The sequence below is a fragment of the Tupaia chinensis genome, unplaced genomic scaffold, assembly GCF_000334495.1.
Source record: "Tupaia chinensis unplaced genomic scaffold, TupChi_1.0 Scaffold143796_1, whole genome shotgun sequence".
Taxonomy (NCBI): Eukaryota; Metazoa; Chordata; class Mammalia; order Scandentia; family Tupaiidae; genus Tupaia; species Tupaia belangeri.
In genome coordinates this window covers 2,223,858-2,242,411 of record NW_006203646.1, presented here as the reverse complement: position 1 = coordinate 2,242,411, position 18,554 = coordinate 2,223,858, and the positions used below count along the sequence as shown (strand labels likewise).

The 18,554-nt window shown below is 42.6% G+C and overlaps 1 long non-coding RNA gene across 1 annotated transcript; it reads left to right on the top strand.

Moving 5' to 3' along the window:
• The first annotated feature begins 6,783 nt into the window (after positions 1-6,783).
• LOC114005434 (uncharacterized) lies at positions 6,784-14,292 on the top strand. Its single transcript, XR_003547286.1, has 3 exons — positions 6,784-6,903; positions 13,606-13,897; positions 14,005-14,292. It is a non-coding gene; the product is annotated as an uncharacterized LOC114005434 (long non-coding RNA).
• Positions 14,293-18,554: the final 4,262 nt, after the last annotated feature.

The following is an 18,554-nucleotide window of genomic DNA, read 5'->3' as shown; positions in this document are numbered from 1 at the left end:
AGCGTAAATCAGTCCCTCTGGGGGAAAGGAAGATGAGGCAGCGATTCAGCCAGGAGAGGGTAGGCTACGCCAGGTTAACAAACAACCCCCCAAATCTCTGTGGATGCACAAAGATCCATTTCTCCTTGGTGCTCCATGCCCAGAGTGGGTTGGTGAGGGTTCCCCTCATAATCACACAGAGACCCAGGCTGACAAGCGCTTCATCTCCCCACATGCTTCCAGGATCCCTATGGAAGGAGTCAGGGGTGCTGTGCAATCTGGCACTAGCAATTCAATACATCTACTCGGAAATGGTATGCATCACTTTCACTCACATTTCATCAGATGCAAGTCACATGGCCCTGCTTGTGTTTAAGTGTCATAAGGAAGTGAAATCCTATCATGTGCCCAGCAGGAGAAGAATGAGAATAGGTGTAAACAGCTCCATGACTACTATAGGCAGATAAAGGAACTGAGTGAGGACACATGGGGAACAGCAGAGGGAAGGCTCCTTTGGAGCCCCCAGTTTGCAACTTGAGTTACATCTCTGTCCTTACTAATCAAGAAAAGTAGGCTCACCCAAAGTCCCCAAGGGTTCTTCTGCCTGCCAGGAAAAGGACAGTGTAATGATACATAGCCTAGGCTCTAGAATCAGGCTACCTTTTATTCACATCAGGAAGCTACCAGGAGTATGACCTTGCCTTAGGCAAGTTATTTAATCTCTCCGGGCCTCACTTTAGCTGTCTATGGTGGATGGCAATAGTGCCTACCTCATGGGGTGTTATGAGGATTAAGTGAGATCATACAAAGAAAGAGCTTTATGTCAGAGCTGGTCAAACTGGACTATGCCCCAAAGCACTGGAGGAGCTTGTTAGCATGCATTTCTGAGTCAGCAGGTCTTAGGTAAGGCCTGAGATTCTGCTTTTCTGATTGGTGATGACACAGTTGGTGGTCCATGGATGACACTTCGGTAGCAAGAATTTAGAGCAGTGCCAGACATAGTAGATTTTATGTCTTTTTAGAAGTTAATTAGGTGATTCTAACAGTTCTGCTGCCCCACCCTCGACAAATGGAAGTTACAGCTACTTGTTGATTAAAAACATCCATGCTTGATGCTTCCAGAGACAAAGGTTTCGTGGAGGTCATGTGGTTGGTTAAGGGAGAAGGCACTCAAGTCAGGAGACCTGGGTTGTGTCTAAGCTCTATCATTTAGCAGCCATATTGACCGGACAAAAAACTCTCTGAACTTCTGTATCTACATCCATAAACTGAGCATAACACACCACGCCTCATCTGTAACTTCACAATCCAAATAGTTCTACAAGGCACAAGTTTCTTCCTTAAGTTTAGCATATACTTCCTTAAGTTTGGAAGAAGGTGACCTGTATTGACATAAGGCCAGTTACATCCTCTATTTATCTCTGACCGGACAAAAAACTCTCTGAACTTCTGTATCTACATCCATAAACTGAGCATAACACACCACGCCTCATCTGTAACTTCACAATCCAAATAGTTCTACAAGGCACAAGTTTCTTCCTTAAGTTTAGCATATACTTCCTTAAGTTTGTAAGAAGGTGACCTGTATTGACATAAGGCCAGTTACTTCCTCTATTTATCTCTCTTCTGTTTCTATTTTTATGCTTCACCAACGAAAAATGAATGTGTTTGATAAAAAGATGCTACAGAATCTGTTGAGGGTGTTATGTAATATACAGTATGTGTAATCTGTTATCTTTCTAAAAACTAATATATATATATATATACACACACACACACACATAATATATATTTTTTTTTTTCTAAATTCTGGAAAATATTTGACTAAAAGATTTTAGAGAAGAAATTATAGACCTGAAGTGCCTCTTTCTATGATAGTTGAATAAGTAAAGGGGAAATAATGAATGTAAAACACATACCACCATACCTAGTAAATGCTCAATAAATGGGCATTATTACTGAAATTATCAGTTCTTATAGAGACAGAGGAAGGGAATGTGGAAAATAGAGTCTTCAGGCCCCTTAGACAAAAACAGAATCAAGATTCTCCCTTTCAGTTTTTAGCCCCTTGATTTTTCTACTTTTTCCACAAAAGAAAAAGAAAGAAACAAAAATAGAAAGAAAGAAGAAGAAGAAAGAGGGAGAAAGAAAAGGAAATGGATGAATGCCATGAGAGTGCACTCAGGGAGACTGAACAAAAAAGGAAGACTCAGACAGTGGGGAGAGCCTTCCTGTCTGCCGACAGAAGCAGCCTAGTAGGAGCTCCAGCTTCATGGCTGACCAAGGGCCATGGTTTCCCTTGATGCCTCTTTGAATATACTATTTAAGAGTCTCACTTGAACAAAGAACTCCAAGGGAAGAAATGAGATTTTCATTCCTTATTCTGTCCCTGTTTACCTGCTGGGGAAACTCCGGAATTTCTTCACCTTCGTAGGTCTCTGCTTTTTTATGTGAAAATGGGCCGTCAAGGCAGTCCCTGCTTATTGCGGGGAATCACAGATGGGAATGCATTTTGAACAGGAAAACCTGTGTTCATAGGTAGCATGTGATTATTCATTTGACTACAAGCAGGAGATCAGCAAGAGGACGGACATCACACAGGGAAAGCTGTTTAGCACATTCTTTAATCATACTTCTGTTGTCAGCTCTAATGGCATCGTTATTTGCACTTGGCTCCCTCACCTTCACCAGAGCCATTTGCGCTTGTCAATTAAAGCCAGTATGATTGGGTTTTCACCAAAGTGAGTTAACTGATGCACTCCAGCCCCACTGTCCCTGACAGACAACTGAAAATGAGGATTTTGGGTATTGTTCTTCAGGCCAATATACATGACCATATTAGAAAGAAAACATATACATTGGACACAAATTTGAGAGCAGGTCCTTCTCGCCTTCTTCATCTTTAGGAATGTCTGCAGACTTATTGCCCAGACTGAGCCTGCTATCATATCCGGTGTAAAGAGCCCTGGCTTTGGGGTCAAACAGAGCACAGTGAGACCTAAACCAGACTTTTTCACTGCCTTGCCACGTGTCTTTTGGCAAATCCCTGAATTAGTTGAACTTCAATGTCCTCATCTTTAAAATGGGCATGATTAGAGCTATCTGTCATGTGTTGTTGCAAGGCTTATGTGTATAAATAAGGTATCAAATTTAAATTCTTATTGGTCTAGCTACAATAGTGTGTGTAGTTGATATCACTGCTGGGCACAACAAGGCTACACTGGAAGACCAGAATCAATTCCTGCCCCACCCTAAAAGCCAGATGCAATGGCATGAACCTGTAGTCTCAGCACTCAGAAGGCTGATGCTAGAGATCTCATCCTGGTGAAACCTTGTCTAAATGTAGATAGATAGATAGATATGGATAGATAGATAGATAGATAGATAGATAGATAGATAGATAGATAGATAGATAGATAGAGATAGAGTCCCTAAAATTCAATTAAAGCTCCCCCACACTGAACACAATAGAAGGTAAGTGCCAATATATTTCTGTGCAAAGTTTAGTTCCCTTGGATTCACTTAATAAAAGATAGGTGAGCAGAACCAGTCCTGCAACAATAATACCATTTACCAGCCATCCAAGAAAAGACTAGAATTTAAAAAGGAATGAGAAGAGTATGAAAGGGAATTCTGTTGCATATCTTCTTCCCAGCACAAGGAAAAACAAAGAGGAAAGCCCTTCTCAGGGCCAACTGTATCAGAAGAGGGGCATACAGCCAGGAGACCATCACAGAGAACTGATATGCCTGGAGGGACTGAGGCTGGCATCTCACACCTGGCCATGTCTTTACAAAGGTGCAGAATGGAAAGATTCCGTGTTTGGGACAGACGTCAAGAGCAGTTGGAGGGGACCAGCAGTTGGCGTAATGACTATGTCGCTGGACTCCCATGTAGTTGACTGCGGTTCAAGTCCCGGATCCAGTTGCTTAAACTCAGGCCAGGCATGTGTGCGTCCGTGCCCAAGATCCTGAGAGGAGAATGGAGGAGAGGGGATTGTGGCATGGCCATCCCCCCCGGGGAGAGGGATGACTTCTCACTTTCTGTCTCTCTGTCTCTCTCTGTCTTTCTGGTGAGTACAAACGCCCTATAGCAAAAACCTCTCAAAAAAGAAAAAAAAAAAAAAAGCAGTTGGAGAACACCTGGCATAGTAAGGCACGCATTTGGTGGCATACATGACCACAGAGCCTGGTCAATTCAGAAGGCAGGAGGTACGGTGGAGTCACATGATACAACAGGGCCGTGAGTGAGTTAGAACGTGGTAGGGAAGGGCCTGCTTGTCTACTTGGCAACACAAACTGCTTGTTTCCCATGTGCCAAGAGGATGCTACAGAATCCAGACAAGTTGGGCGCCTATGACGGGTCCCCAGCCATCAGAGGCTGTGGAATGGATGACCAGAGCAGGAGCTGAGCAATGTCACAGGAGGTCAACCAGGGCCTTGAGAATCTGCATGTGTGCCCAGGAGAGTCAACAAGTGGACATCCGCCCCAAGAGGGTACTAGTGGTTGATTTCCATATTCCTGTAAGAGAGTCCTTTTTATTTAATCCCTATCTCCTACTCTAATTCACAGTCACAGAGATGGGGAGAAAAACAAAAAGTTAAGTACGAATGAAGAAAAGAGGCCATGCCTCCTCCTGACCCAACTCCAAAAATCCGATAGCCAGAGTTGGGGGTTGTAAGGACTGAGGACTTTGAAAGGGATGGGAGGTTGAAGTTTTGGAATAACCTCAAGGGACCATTTGATACCTGAAATTGAGCATGAGTGACCAAACAGTACTTGTTAAGCTAAACTGATGAGAAAGCAGAGTATGGACTGTCCAGTCTGTCATCATGGGCTAGAGGGAGTCTCCAGGGGTTCAGAGTGTAGTGTTCAGAGAGAAAGAGAGAGCCATCTCCTATTTAAGCTCAGCTCACTCAATAAACTGGGTCTGTGTATCAAGGGTACAACTCAGACTGGTACGTGGCTCAGGAGTCAGATGGCAGTGGTCATTGCCATTCTTTCTATCTTTATTTCCAATGTGAGCTGACTGAGACCTTTCTGGTCAAATGTGTAGACATAAAATTTACCTAGTAAATAAGAGGTTAGAGAGATTTCTTGTCCTGTTTTTAAACCATGTTTTAAGAGGCCGGCAGATGGTGTAGAGGATCTGTCGCTAGACTCCCACATGGTCAACCACGGTTCGAATGTCAGACTCAGTGGCTTGAAACTCATACCAGGCACATGTGCATGAGTGCCCAAGATCCCAGGAGGAGAATGAAGGAGAAGGGATTGCAATGTGGCCATCACCCCCAGGGGGTGATTTCTCACTATCCCTCTCACACTGTTTCTATCTGTTTCTCTCTCTGGTGAGTGCACAGGCCCTAAGGAAAAGACCTCTAAAAAAATGTTTTAAGTTCCTGTCTCTACAGGTGAATTCAGAATCATTTTCAGAGCCTGTCAATGGGTTATAGTTGAGACCAGCAAGGGCCCTTCTCACACCTTGGGGCATCTAGAGGTTGTGTCTACCACCAGCTTCAGCCACAGGAGATGCGGCTGGTTATCTTTCCCAACCCTGGTTAAGACTCAGTGAAAACCAGATGCTATTGGCTCCCCATCAGAACAAAGTCCTCAGTGTGCTCTGGTCCTTCCTTTGCTTTTTCCTCCTTCAAAAATCTTCCTATCCCAGGGCTCATTCCTCCAGGTCCGCTCTCCACTCTCTTTCCTAGCATGTCTAATCAATGAGGCCATTTGTGGGCATAACTGCAAGAGGCTAAGGGCCCAACTTTGAATCCTGTTCTGTCACTTACTACCTTGAAGCCCTGGCCAGTTTTCTCACCTGGCTTCTGTATCTCTCTCTGGTCAAATCAAAATAAGTAAACAAATAAATATAATGTTTTTTAAAAATGGAATTGGCGAGCTTTCTTTGTTTATCTCACAAGGCTATTCTGGGTTTCAATTGCGGTAGTAGACGTGGGAGGGCCTAGAAAACTTCAAAGTGCCCATAAATGATTATCAAGGAGATCGCAAGTGTAATGTTTTCATTCCTTTTGCCCAGATAGCACGCTGTGCTGCATGTGAGTAGGCTCGACCTCAAGGCACTTCAGAGATGGGAATTCTAGAAATGCAATAGGGTCAGTGTGAAACACATTTTTGAACAACCTCAGTCTGCCCACTAATGGCTTAAAGATCCAGTTGTGCTTCTGGCACTAAAATCCCCATACACTCAGTGTTTGATCTGGCCTACTGTGGGATTTATCCAAAATGTGCTGCTTTAAAAAAAAAAAATACTATCAACATACATTTCTTTGGAATGTTCTCCCCCTTTTAGGTAGACGTCACCCGGAATGGACACTCGATACCTCGAAAGCAATCAGTACCGTGGCTCTGAGCAGCCCTCCTCTTACATTAGAGAGTGCATTTTATGTGACGTCCATTGTGGTCCCCTTGATACGCACCTGTGCGGGGCTCTGGATCCGCCCAGAATCTTTTGAGGAGATGCCTTTGTCCTGGGTGCCAACAAGCAACACTAGGGCTTCCAAGCCAAGAAAAACATTTCCACCAGCCCCAAGAGGTAACATCCAAGTCCAGTTGAGGCTCCAGACTGAATCGAGCAATTAAATCCACGTCTGCCCCTGCCCAAAACCTCAAAAATGTTAACATCTTGCACGTGTCATGAGGGTTATTTATGAAACTATTTACTTGTCAACCCCAGGAGGACATTCTGTACTTTTCTGCTGGAATACTGTATATTTATGAACCATGGCTCAAAAGCTAACTTTGGCAGGAATATTTATCAGAGAAAAATTCTATCAGCCCCTTGCACAGCACAGTCTGCACTTGGTCACCACCGCCAGACGCTGGTGCAGAGCTGGTCTGTGGCTCCTGCTGCAGGCAGTGAACTCCAGATGTGACTTCTTAAGGGGAAGGAATTCCAGATAAGAGGTTTGTTTGCCTTTTTTCTTCTATTTTTCCCGCCTTTAGTTCTCCACACCCAATCTGGAAGCATGCTCGAATAATTAGCCTTGAACTTTTAGAACGTGCAGCCTATTTATTGTCTTCTGCATTCGAGGGATTTGAACCCTCCTCCCTGACATCATAAAGTACCCCCATTTGGAGAGCTAGGTTTCTGATTTCCCAGTTTTAGGATCTGGCTATCTGTTGCTAATATGTGACACTCAACCATTTGGCGGGACAAACGGGGGCTTGGTGCAGTACAGACAAACTCTAATCTGGGACAGTAAAATATCTGCAAAGGACCGTTGCCCCCAGTCTTCTCTAGGAACTGCACCGTCCAACTAGTGTGTGTCCAACATGTCTCCATGGCCAGCTTCATCAGCCACCAGTCTCCTGCTCACAGGGATCCTGAGCCCGTCACTATCAGAGTGGATTTTCCTGCTTTCTTGTGAGCTTGGGTGTTGAATTTCTAATCCATTTTCCTCTCTCTTAAGGGCTGAAGAACCAAAGGGGGAAAAGAGTGTGAATATGTTGCTCAGTGACCAACAAAGGAAGACAGGGACACATACATAGGGACATAGAGTGACTCGGGGGAACAGAAATATCTTTACACACAGAGGTACCCATGGACTGATGCTCACGTGGTCTCTGTTACATTTTTTTTATGGTTGTGATGCCTGTATTTTTATTCTTAAAAGTCTTCTGAGCCTTGATTAAGAGCTTAGTCCAGAAAGTCTTCATCTGAAATGACGTACCTGGTATTCTTGGAGATAAAGTAAAATCCCTTTAGCTAATGTTGTTACCATGTCACATAATGGTAATATTAAATACTATCATTAGAAAAAGCTGAAAGGCCATCAGGCAGTAGCATGCTACACTGCAAAGCTGGAAGCCACACTGCTGACCACAGGTTCAGATCCTGAGTCGGCCTGAGAACAGCCTGGTACAGGCACACCCAGAATCCTGAGAGGCTGGAAGGCTGGGGAAATGGCATGACAAGACCCTGTTGTGTACATGCACGCTTTCTTTCATAAGTAAACAAGAGAAGGGGGGAAAAAAGAGCTGCAGTAGAGAGAGGTTAGGTAGTTTTCCGACAGTCATATAGCCAATAGCAAGGGGAGATGGTTTTTGGACCCAGAATTTTCTAGCTCTGGGATGGGAGAGACGAGATAAGATATTCATATATATTATAGGTTAGGAAGGAGTGAGGAAGGAAAATTGAATCATTGACTTGAGTTTGGTGTCATTCTCCCCAGCTGTCCTTCCTGCCTCAAGTAACCTTGCTGGGTGCTGCATGTGAACTAAAGTGTGTACATCCAAGAGGGAAGAGGGTTTTCTGGGGCAGGAGGGCTCCATGTGGGAGGGCTCTGTGTCATGCTTGGGCTTTCTGGCAATGAGGATAGCAGCAGATTAGCCATGGGTTATTCAGGGCTCGTTCAAGAATCTAAAATCCCTGAAAGCTTCTGGGGCAGGTCACTGGGACTCAGACTCCTCTGAACACTTCTCTTTGCCAAGGTCAGGGCAGTGAATCAAGCTGCCTCTCTACTGGTTCCCCTTGCCCCAGGCTACAGCCCACCCCACCCACAGTTGGCAGTCTGCCATGAGGGAGCAATGCCTCCTGGGAAAGCCAGGTCCTTGGGTCTCAGGCCACAGTCCAGGGTCAGGAAGCTGTGGGAGGGCTCCCTGGGGTGTGAGGGCAGCCCAGGCTATAAATCCCAGGCTGGGTCCCGGGCACAGAGCCCGCAGGCTCACTTAGAGGGGTCAGCAGCAGGAAGCACTGCTTGAGGAGAGACCTTGGCAGCCTCCAGACCTTGGCAGAGAGTAGGGCTATGCCTGGAGGCTGCATCCAAAAGGAGTTTGCTTCAGGGAGTCACCAGCTCCAGGTTTGCAAGTTTCTACCTCCTTGGGGGTTTGAGCAGGGATGTAAGATTATGTGCTGTAAACCCCATCCTTAAAGGAAAACTAACCCTAGTCCTTATCGTTATTCTGCTGCTGATGGAGCCATATCTCCCAGCCCTAGGCCTTAGTCATCTTCCCTGAAAAATGGGAAGGACACTTTATCCCCCTTTGTTAGAAGTTTAATATTTGAGCTCTTAACTCAGTCTCCTTTACATCTCAGAGATACAATTTTGGATATGTTACTTAATCTTAGTTTCCTAGTCTTTAAAATGGGGATAATGACATATAATTGGCCCTCCACATCTTGGAGTTCAACCAATTGAGGATTCAACCAACCAAGAATCAAAAATATTATGTTGTAGCTGACATGTACAATTTAGTTAAGTCTACAACTGTTGCATCTGTACTGAATGCATACAAACTTTTTTCTCTTTGTTAGTTCCTAAATAATATAACAGTGATTTACATAGCACTTACATTTTATTAGGTATTATAAGTAATCTAAAGATGATTTTAAATATATGAGTGGAAATACTACAGCATTTTATATAAGGAACTTGAGCATACTCAAATTTTGGTACCCTCCAGGGTTTTGGAACTAATCCCCTACAGAGACTATGGAACAACTGTACCTACTCCATAGAGGTGTTCAGAGACTAAACCACAATCTTGTGTCATAAGGCACAAAATTCCTTGCACATGAAAAGTTCTTTGATGACTGCAAGGAATTTTTTAATTAATTTAACTTTCTGGAGACAAAATAAAACCATGAGAATGAAAATGTGCTTGGGACACTATTAATATGAGGAATTAGTGCCTATATACAAATAGGTCCATTAAATTCAGAGATGTTACCAGATTTGGCCTAGTTGTATAGGTAGTCCATTGCTCGTTTGTGAAATGAACTCGCATCTAACACAATAAGGAAACTGCTCTCAGAGTGACCTTATTGCAAGAAAGCTTATTTGCTGGGGAAGGGGGTGAAGGTGGCAGGAGTCTCAGGAAGTAGAGTGAGGAAGTGGACTAGAGCTAATGCCAGTGCCATAAGATCTTTCTAGGAAGCAAAAATCTTCAGTCAACGAGGAGTGTGAGTGGTGTGGTACTCTTACAGGCTCAGGAAAGTAGAGTCAGATACTGCAAAAAGATTACTACTGAAATATCCAGAAAACGTCATTACCTGGAATCCCACACTCTGTGACTTTCTTTTACTCTGAGTTTCTCATATATATCAGAAAAATTATTTGTGGGTTTTTTTAACTGTAATCATTCAGAGTGCTTATCCATTTTTCTTTACTACATTACTCAATTCTTTTTGTTCGTTTTTCTGCTGCTGAGGGAGCCATATCTCCCAGCCCTTTAGTTTAGTCATCTTCCCTGAAAAATGGGAAGGACACTTTATCCCCCTTTGTTAGAAGTTTAATATTTGAGCTCTTAACTCAGTTTACATCTCAACTGAATGCATACAAACTTTTTTCTCTTTGTTAGTTCCTAAATAATATAACAGTGATTTACATAGCACTTACATTTTATTAGGTATTATAAGTAATCTAAAGATGATTTTAAATATATGAGTGGAAATACTACAGCATTTTATATAAGGAACTTGAGCATACTCAAATTTTGGTACCCTCCAGGGTTTTGGAACTAATCCCCTACAGAGACTATGGAACAACTGTACCTACTCCATAGAGGTGTTCAGAGACTAAACCACAATCTTGTGTCATAAGGCACAAAATTCCTTGCACATGAAAAGTTCTTTGATGACTGCAAGGAATTTTTTAATTAATTTAACTTTCTGGAGACAAAATAAAACCATGAGAATGAAAATGTGCTTGGGACACTATTAATATGAGGAATTAGTGCCTATATACAAATAGGTCCATTAAATTCAGAGATGTTACCAGATTTGGCCTAGTTGTATAGGTAGTCATTGCTCGTTTGTGAAATGAACTCACATCTAACACAATAAGGAAACTGCTCTCAGAGTGACCTTATTGCAAGAAAGCTTATTTGCTGGGGAAGGGGGTGAAGGTGGCAGGAGTCTCAGGAAGTAGAGTGAGGAAGTGGACTAGAGCTAATGCCAGTGCCATAAGATCTTTCTAGGAAGCAAAAATCTTCAGTCAACGAGGAGTGTGAGTGGTGTGGTACTCTTACAGGCTCAGGAAAGTAGAGTCAGATACTGCAAAAAGATTACTACTGAAATATCCAGAAAACGTCATTACCTGGAATCCCACACTCTGTGACTTTCTTTTACTCTGAGTTTCTCATATATATCAGAAAAATTATTTGTGGGTTTTTTTAACTGTAATCATTCAGAGTGCTTATCCATTTTTCTTTACTACATTACTCAATTCTTTTTTTTTTTTCTTTTTTTTTGGAGAGGTTTTTTTTTTTTTCTTTTTGCTATAGGGCACGTGCACTTGCCAGAAAGACAGAGAGAGACAGAGAGATAGAAAGCGAGAAATCACCCCCCACGGGGGATGGCCACGCTGCAATCCCTTCTCCTCCATTCTCCTCTCGGGATCTTGGGCACACACACACATGCGCCTGGCATGAGTTTAAGCCCCTGGGACCGGGACGCGAACCGGTTGACTACATGAGAGTCCAGCAACATAGCCATTATGCTAACTGCTGGTTCCACTCAACTCTTTTGAAGGGGAATGGCAACACCTCCTCAGGCAAAAAAAAAAAAAAAAAAAAAAAAGACTTCTTTCCAGAGTACCATGAAACCATGAAAAACTATTTTCAGAGAGTAAAAAGGGAGACTAGGGTTTTTAGCATGGAGGGCATAAGTGAGGGCCATAGAAGGGAAAGGGAAGAGGTCAGAATGCGGTTTGGTGTGGAGGGAGGGTGTTTACAAGCAAGAAGAGTTGGAGTTCAAGTGATAAGAGAAGAACACTGCAACGGGTTCCGTTTGAACCATATGGGATTAGAATGCTTTATAGAATCTGAAGACAGATTAATGCGATGTGAGCCCTGCAGGGAAGAGAATTAGAGTTAGCAATAAGTTTTGTTCATGCCAGGAAATGTATGATTACTAGGGCCACATGGATTTAATATACTGAAGAGTAACCCACTTCTCAAAATATATTTCTACAAAGGAGAAGACAACAAAGACTTACTAATAAGAATGTTACTTTGAGATTCATGAAAATGCCCTCAACGTAAATCTCCAGTTGATAAAGAAATTTCTAAGTCATTGATGTTGAAAGTTCAACAATGGAAACAAAATTAAAAATACATCTTTGAATTCTAGCTCTACAACTTAATGGTGGCATGGCCCTAACATGTAGCATCTTATTTCTTAACTTAAATTTCTTCACCTATAAAATAGTATTCACTTCATTATAAAAATTGTGAGAATTTCAAGAAATCATGTATTTCCGTATTTATCAAGTACAGCAAGGTTCATCATAAACCCGAGGGAAATGGCTGTGGTTCGTGATTAGGATTATAAAGGTAGAGTCAGGGCTGTTTTCTTCAGATGCTAATCAGCCACTGTGGCCCCAGATGACTTTCCTTTCCAAATTTAAGCGTATAGATGTAATGGGACAAGTGACTATGTTCTCCAGTTGTAGACGGCTTGGCCAAGGAGTGAGGTGAGACATATTATGTAACCTCACCAAGCCTTGCTTCTTCGCCTATAAAATAGCAGACTCAAAGCAATCTTGAAAAATGGTGATTACTGCTAATATTAAGATAGTGTTGAGCTTTAGGTGTATTCACCCACGGTCAGACCTCAGAGCCTTTCCCTGTGTCCTCTGTACCTTTTTCCCCTTCCTGGGTTGTTCATGCTTCCCTTCCCACTACTCAAAGGAGAGACAGTGAAGGCTGTGCACGATGGAAGCTACATCCCATACCAGGGACCCCATTGAAGCAACTTTCAGGTTCTAATATTCAAACGGTACTGCCATGGTGGCTGCCTCAGAATCACCACACAATTCCTCATCATTACAGAGGGCAGCCCAAATATCGGCAGCTAAAATCATAATTAATGTTAGTAGGGACAACAAGAAGAGGGGACCACACAATCACCAAAGGGTAAAAGCAACCTCTTGTAAACAATCCTAGCTAATTGTCCAGAAAAGGGAAGCTTCCATCTCCCCTCCCACTTTTCCTGTTCCTTCTGAAATCCATTTCAGAAAGACTGAGACATAAATATAGATTAGAGCTCCAATAAATGACAAGCGAGTCAAAATATTTAAAGAGAAGGAATCTCTGATTCATGTGCCTCTGATTACAGCTTGTAATTGCTCCTTTCAGGCTGAGTGGGCTCCCCAGACAAGACTAGGAAATCGAGAAGGCCCCATGCAGTAGCCAGGGGTGAGGTTCTCCCTCATATGACTGCATGGACCAGTGTCAAAATTCATATATGGAACACCAGAAGAAATCTCAGGCTTAGAGGAAGCAAGTCCTTACCCAAAGTGAGCCATCCAGTTATTAAATCTCTGGAGCCCCAACTCCCAGGCCAGTGCTATTTCCCTGAGCTAAGCAGTATAATCTCAATCATTTCTACAACTCTTATACCAGCCTAGCCAAGAAGAATCAAGCCTTCACTTTTTTGGTGGCAGTTACCAAGTGAGTGATCTCAGGGACACCACGAGACCCCAGGTACCCTGTGAGGTCTCCTTAATGAATTCTCCTCTTATCTCTCCCATCCTGAAGTTCATAGAGAATCCATTCTCTATAGATTAGGCAACAGATCAGAAAAACACTAACAATTTCTGCATTCCATTATATGCCAAATACAATTTTTGGCGTGTTTAATATATCTTTTTTTTTCTTACGCAGTCTCTAGCATGTTTCTCACCTTCAAAGAAGACAGAATATGGTTCCATGTAAGTCTGAATCCTCTTGGACAGGCCCAGGCAGATCCCAGGGTCAAAAGACAGAGTGAAGAGAATGATCCTGAGTGACTAGCCAAAGCTGACAATTTGAAGTTGTTCACTGAAAGCTCAGCTGACTAGAATTTCACTTTGTAAAGGGAAAGCTGCCCACTATGCCATCAGCATGCAGACACAAGAAGACTCTGCAAAGCGCACCAAAACAAATGTCAGCAAAGGAGTGACTTCCCTTTGGCCGGGTATGAAATAGGTATCAAATTATTAAAATAATATAATGTCACAGCTGGGAAAGCCTTTAAAGTTTGTCTGAACCAAACCTTTAAACCCCTTTCTTTCATTGACTAAGGTCACAAGATGGAGAATGATCTTTCTACGCTCATACAAAAAATTCAGTCAGCCCTTGAATCCAGACAACTGGGCTCCCCAGCCAGCAGACTCCTCGCTTCACTGCCTCACCAAAGCTCCGAGCTCAGACAACTCAAGCCAGCAGCCCATCAACACGGCAAACAGTTTCAACAAGACTATAAATGTCATGGTAGATGTCAGATGATGAATGGGATTCCTCCTCAGCAAAGAGAGCCATAGTGGGAAAATACAATGGGATTCCCATGGAATTAAATCCCCCATCTCCCCAAGGACACCACAATTTCTCACTTACAGTGTTGTCCTAATAAATACAAAGGAAGTCATAATTGGCCATTATTATTTAAAATAGTCATGAAGTCCTGGCTCTTGTAACTTAACAATGGGCAGGATGTTTTCTATCAAGCAGCAGCTGTGCCTTCACAAAACACAAGGCCAGTACTTCCATCTGTGCTGTTATCTTGAAAATAGTGATGGAGCCTCAGAATCTGGGCAAAGGGCAACCAATGAAGTAGCAGGAGGGCCAGGCTCTTCTTCCTGTTTTGGCTTTTTCTGGTCTAGGTGTTTTGGGCAAATTTGTTAATCTCAAAGTTAACAGGACCAGAAGATGGCATAATGGTTACATTGCTGGACTCCCACATAGTCAACTGTGGTTCGAATCCCAGACTTGGCAACTTAAAATTCACGCCAGACACAAGTGCGTGCATGCTCAAGATCCCAAGAGGAGGATAGAGGAGGTGGGGGTGGTGTGAGGGGGTGACTTCTCGCTGTCTCTCTGTCTCTCCACTGAGAGCATGCACTCTATAGCAAAAATCTCTCTTAAAAAGATAAATAATGACAACCATTGTTGGCCTCTGTGCTAACAACTCACAGGTCTTCTCTCCACACCTTCAGATATCCTTCTGAGAATAGAACTGAGGAAATGGAGGCTCAGTGAATTTTCGATTTGCTAAGGGCCATGGAACAAATATTATAGTTTGAATTCAAACTCAGGAATTGAGGACATTTGATTGTAGAACCAGAATTTTTCTTGTATTGTATTCATTTTTGTTTGTTTTTACCACTGTCCTATTGCCTTAGCTTTCTCATCTGCATGTAACCCTGGTGTCAGCTGAAGCCTCCCATCCCTCAGATATCTAAGTAACCTTGACTCACACATCAACTTATCCACTGCCTGTGGCAGACCATAATTTCTCCAAATCTTCAAGGCATCTTTGCTTAGCATAGGCATCTCTGACTTTAAATCTGCAAGTACTGTTCCTATCCACAGCACCGTTCCCAGATGAGAAACTCAGTCCTGTACATCTGAAAAAGAAAAAAAAAAAAAAATACAACTAGAAGTTCATGGGTTTAATAACTTTAAAAACAATTTGAGAGGTTAACAGAGAAGTCACACCACACAGTTCAACCTCACTCTTATCCCACCCCATCTGCCTGGCTTTTTCAACTCTTCTGTTTTCTCTCCTTCCTCTGGGACCCCAAAATGTCTACAGAGCAATTTGGGCTCTTTCTCAGAAGCCTTGAAGTCAACCAACATGCCAGGGATCACCTGCCCAAGCAGGCTCATCCAATCAAATATTATCTCAACAAGGCCAGAATTCTCTTTAAATGGGAGTCTCGGGCACTTGCTAAGAAAACACAGCTTTTCAGCCCAGTGTGATGGTATAGTCAGTAGCAAACTTAACTGCTGGAAGCCGACTGCAGTTAGGATCCCTGAGTCAGCTTGAAACAGCTTCCGAGGAGCTTGAGGGCTGCCAAAGTGGGATTATGGTGTGACAAAACCCTGTCGAGGGTGCTTCTCTCTCTTTCTTTCTCTTTCTCTCTTTTTCTCTCATGTGTGCATACACATGCTCCGTCTTAATAAAATAAATTTAAAAGAAAAACAAATAAATTTTCTATACCCTGTATGCAAAATTATGGGGTTAAGAGAGATAAGATTCTAGGAACAGGCAGTGGCATGCATGGTGATTATGGTGGCTGGATTCCACATGGCTGACTGCCTAGTTCAATTCCTGGACCCAGAGGCTTGAGAAAACATGCCTGGGCGTATGTACATGCATGCCCACAATCCCAAGGAGAAAATGGAGGAGAAGGGATTGAAGCATAGCCATCCCCCCAGGAGATGTTTTCATACTTTCTCTCTTTCTTTCTTTCTGGTGAATGGGCATGCCATATAATAAATTTTAAAATAAAAATAAAGAGAGAGAGATAAGATTCCGAAATCGAGTTCTCTGACAATAAACTATTGTCAATAATTCTAAAAGCCAGATAAACACCACCGTTATCTGCAGTGAAGGCACATGCAATGTCAGATGCTTTTGTTTGGGGTTAAAAATTAAGTCAGCTCTGTGTGATCTCTGTGGTTTTTCTCACGCTGATCAAAGACTGATAGACGTCTGCTTATGTTTCTGGTTAATTAAAAGCTCACTTCAATTCCTCATTAATATTTGCTCATTCACTCATTCAATAAACATTTATTGATCACTTATTCTGTGGCAGGTTTGTGCATTCAGTGATAAATAAGATGAAGTCCCTGCCTTCCAGGTGGTGACAGACAGTAAATAAACCAATGTGCATAGCAGAGCTAGTGACTTGGGGACTTAAAATCACCTAAGTCCGCCATTCAAACCCAGTCTGAAGATTTCTTATTAGTTTGCAAGTTTTTCTGCAATGATTTTAGCCTAAGACTCATTCTAACTAAGGGCGTGAGCTCAGGTGAGATTAGGTGTCTGGTTTTCATTGGACAATAAACATAAAAACATTTATTTTAGAGAATGACACTACTTCAACAAATGCTACACTGTGCAGTTAAGAGTGCAAGTTCAGTATCTTATTTGCATACAATGCATCTTGGATCTTAATTTAGACCTGGGTGCCAAAGACTTTTCCACCGAAAGAGAAGAGGGCAGGAGAAGACAGCTCACAAAGAGCAAAGTGCCTGCAAATTCCTCTCTCTCTCTTTAATCTTCACAGAACTGCAATTAACCAGGCGGCCCCTTCCCACCGCTTTCATCACCCTCACTCAGAGATGAGCCTTTCCAGGGCACAATCAAGTGCTTTCAACGTTAAAAGTCACAGCTTTTCAGTAAATGTGGCTTGTCCATTTCCATTTCATTCAGAACATGAGGTAAAAAGATTGCTCTTTGCCAAGTGAATAAATAGTGGCGGGTAAAGGGAAAAACAAAAGACCAAAGAGAATCTATATTCTAAGAGCGTATAAGTGACTTTGGAGGTGTTTAAGCATACAGGAGTATGAGCAGCCTTTCAAGGTTTCATAGAGCCAAAAAAGGAGAGCTGGAGTGGATCTTAGAGAACTGAGTCCAATTCTGTGCATTGACATAAAAGGAAACTGAGCCTCTAAAAGGCAAAGGGGCCTCTCTGTGGTCATATAGCTATTGGTGGCAGAAGAACCCTGCCGTCTGACCAGACCCTAGTCACACCAGGCTAGTTCAATATTCCCTTCCTTGACTTACCATCTTCCATGTTGTTTTTATTCATTTGTTCCAGCACATAGAATTCTCTCCCTTTGGTTCTAACCCAAATATTCTCTCATTTTCAAAGATCAGCCTCTTTTCCATGTGCTTCTTGAAGTTATCTCAGTTACTCTAGGGATAATTTCTGCTTTGTTCACTAAAATCACCACATTTATAATCTGAGTCATTTATTTGTGTTGTATTTCGCAAGTCACAATTTACCATTTAAATTGTCTTAAGCAAAAATAAGTGTTTTGTTTTTGTTTTTGTTTTTTGAAAGAGAGATTTTTTCCTATAGGACACATGTGCTCCCTGGAAAGACAGAGAGACAGAAAGCAAGAAATAATCTCCCAAGGGGGATGGATGGCCATGCTGCAATTCTTTCTCCTTCTTGGGATTTTGGGCACACATGCACACACGCCCATTGTGAGTTTTAAGCCTAAACCACCAGGTCCAGGATTCAAACTGCAGTCAACCATGTGGTAGTCCAGTGATATAACCATTACATCATCTGCTGGTCCAGCAAAAAAGGACATTTTGTTAGCTGCAAATCTGAAAAGTATAGGAGTAGATCTTACTTCAAGCATGTCTGGCACCTGGAGGCTGAAATGATTGCCTCAGGAATCATCATGACTTTCCCTCTCTATTACTCTGGGTGGACTCCTTTCCCAGGCAAGGTCTCTACCCTGGGATAAGAAGATGGCTTCCAGCATTCCCATGTAAAATCTTATCCCCTCAGCAGCTGCCATTGGAACAGATTCTCTCTTGCCTAACGCCTTCATAGAATTCCATGTAGGAGGAGCCCCATTGGCTATGAGTGGGTCACATACCTGTTATAGATCTGCTATGCTCACCTCCTCTTGGATCCTGGAGATAATTATCATCACTAGATGATTGCAGTGCTGGCATGTGGACACTTGGTCATTATTACGTAACTTGTGGACTACGTAGCAGGATAGTGTTAATGGTGAATGAAGACATTGACCAGACTTGGTAAATCACCTTTTGTGACCATAATGCTAGAAGCAGGAAGTCTCACTGAGAACTTCCTGAGACCTAG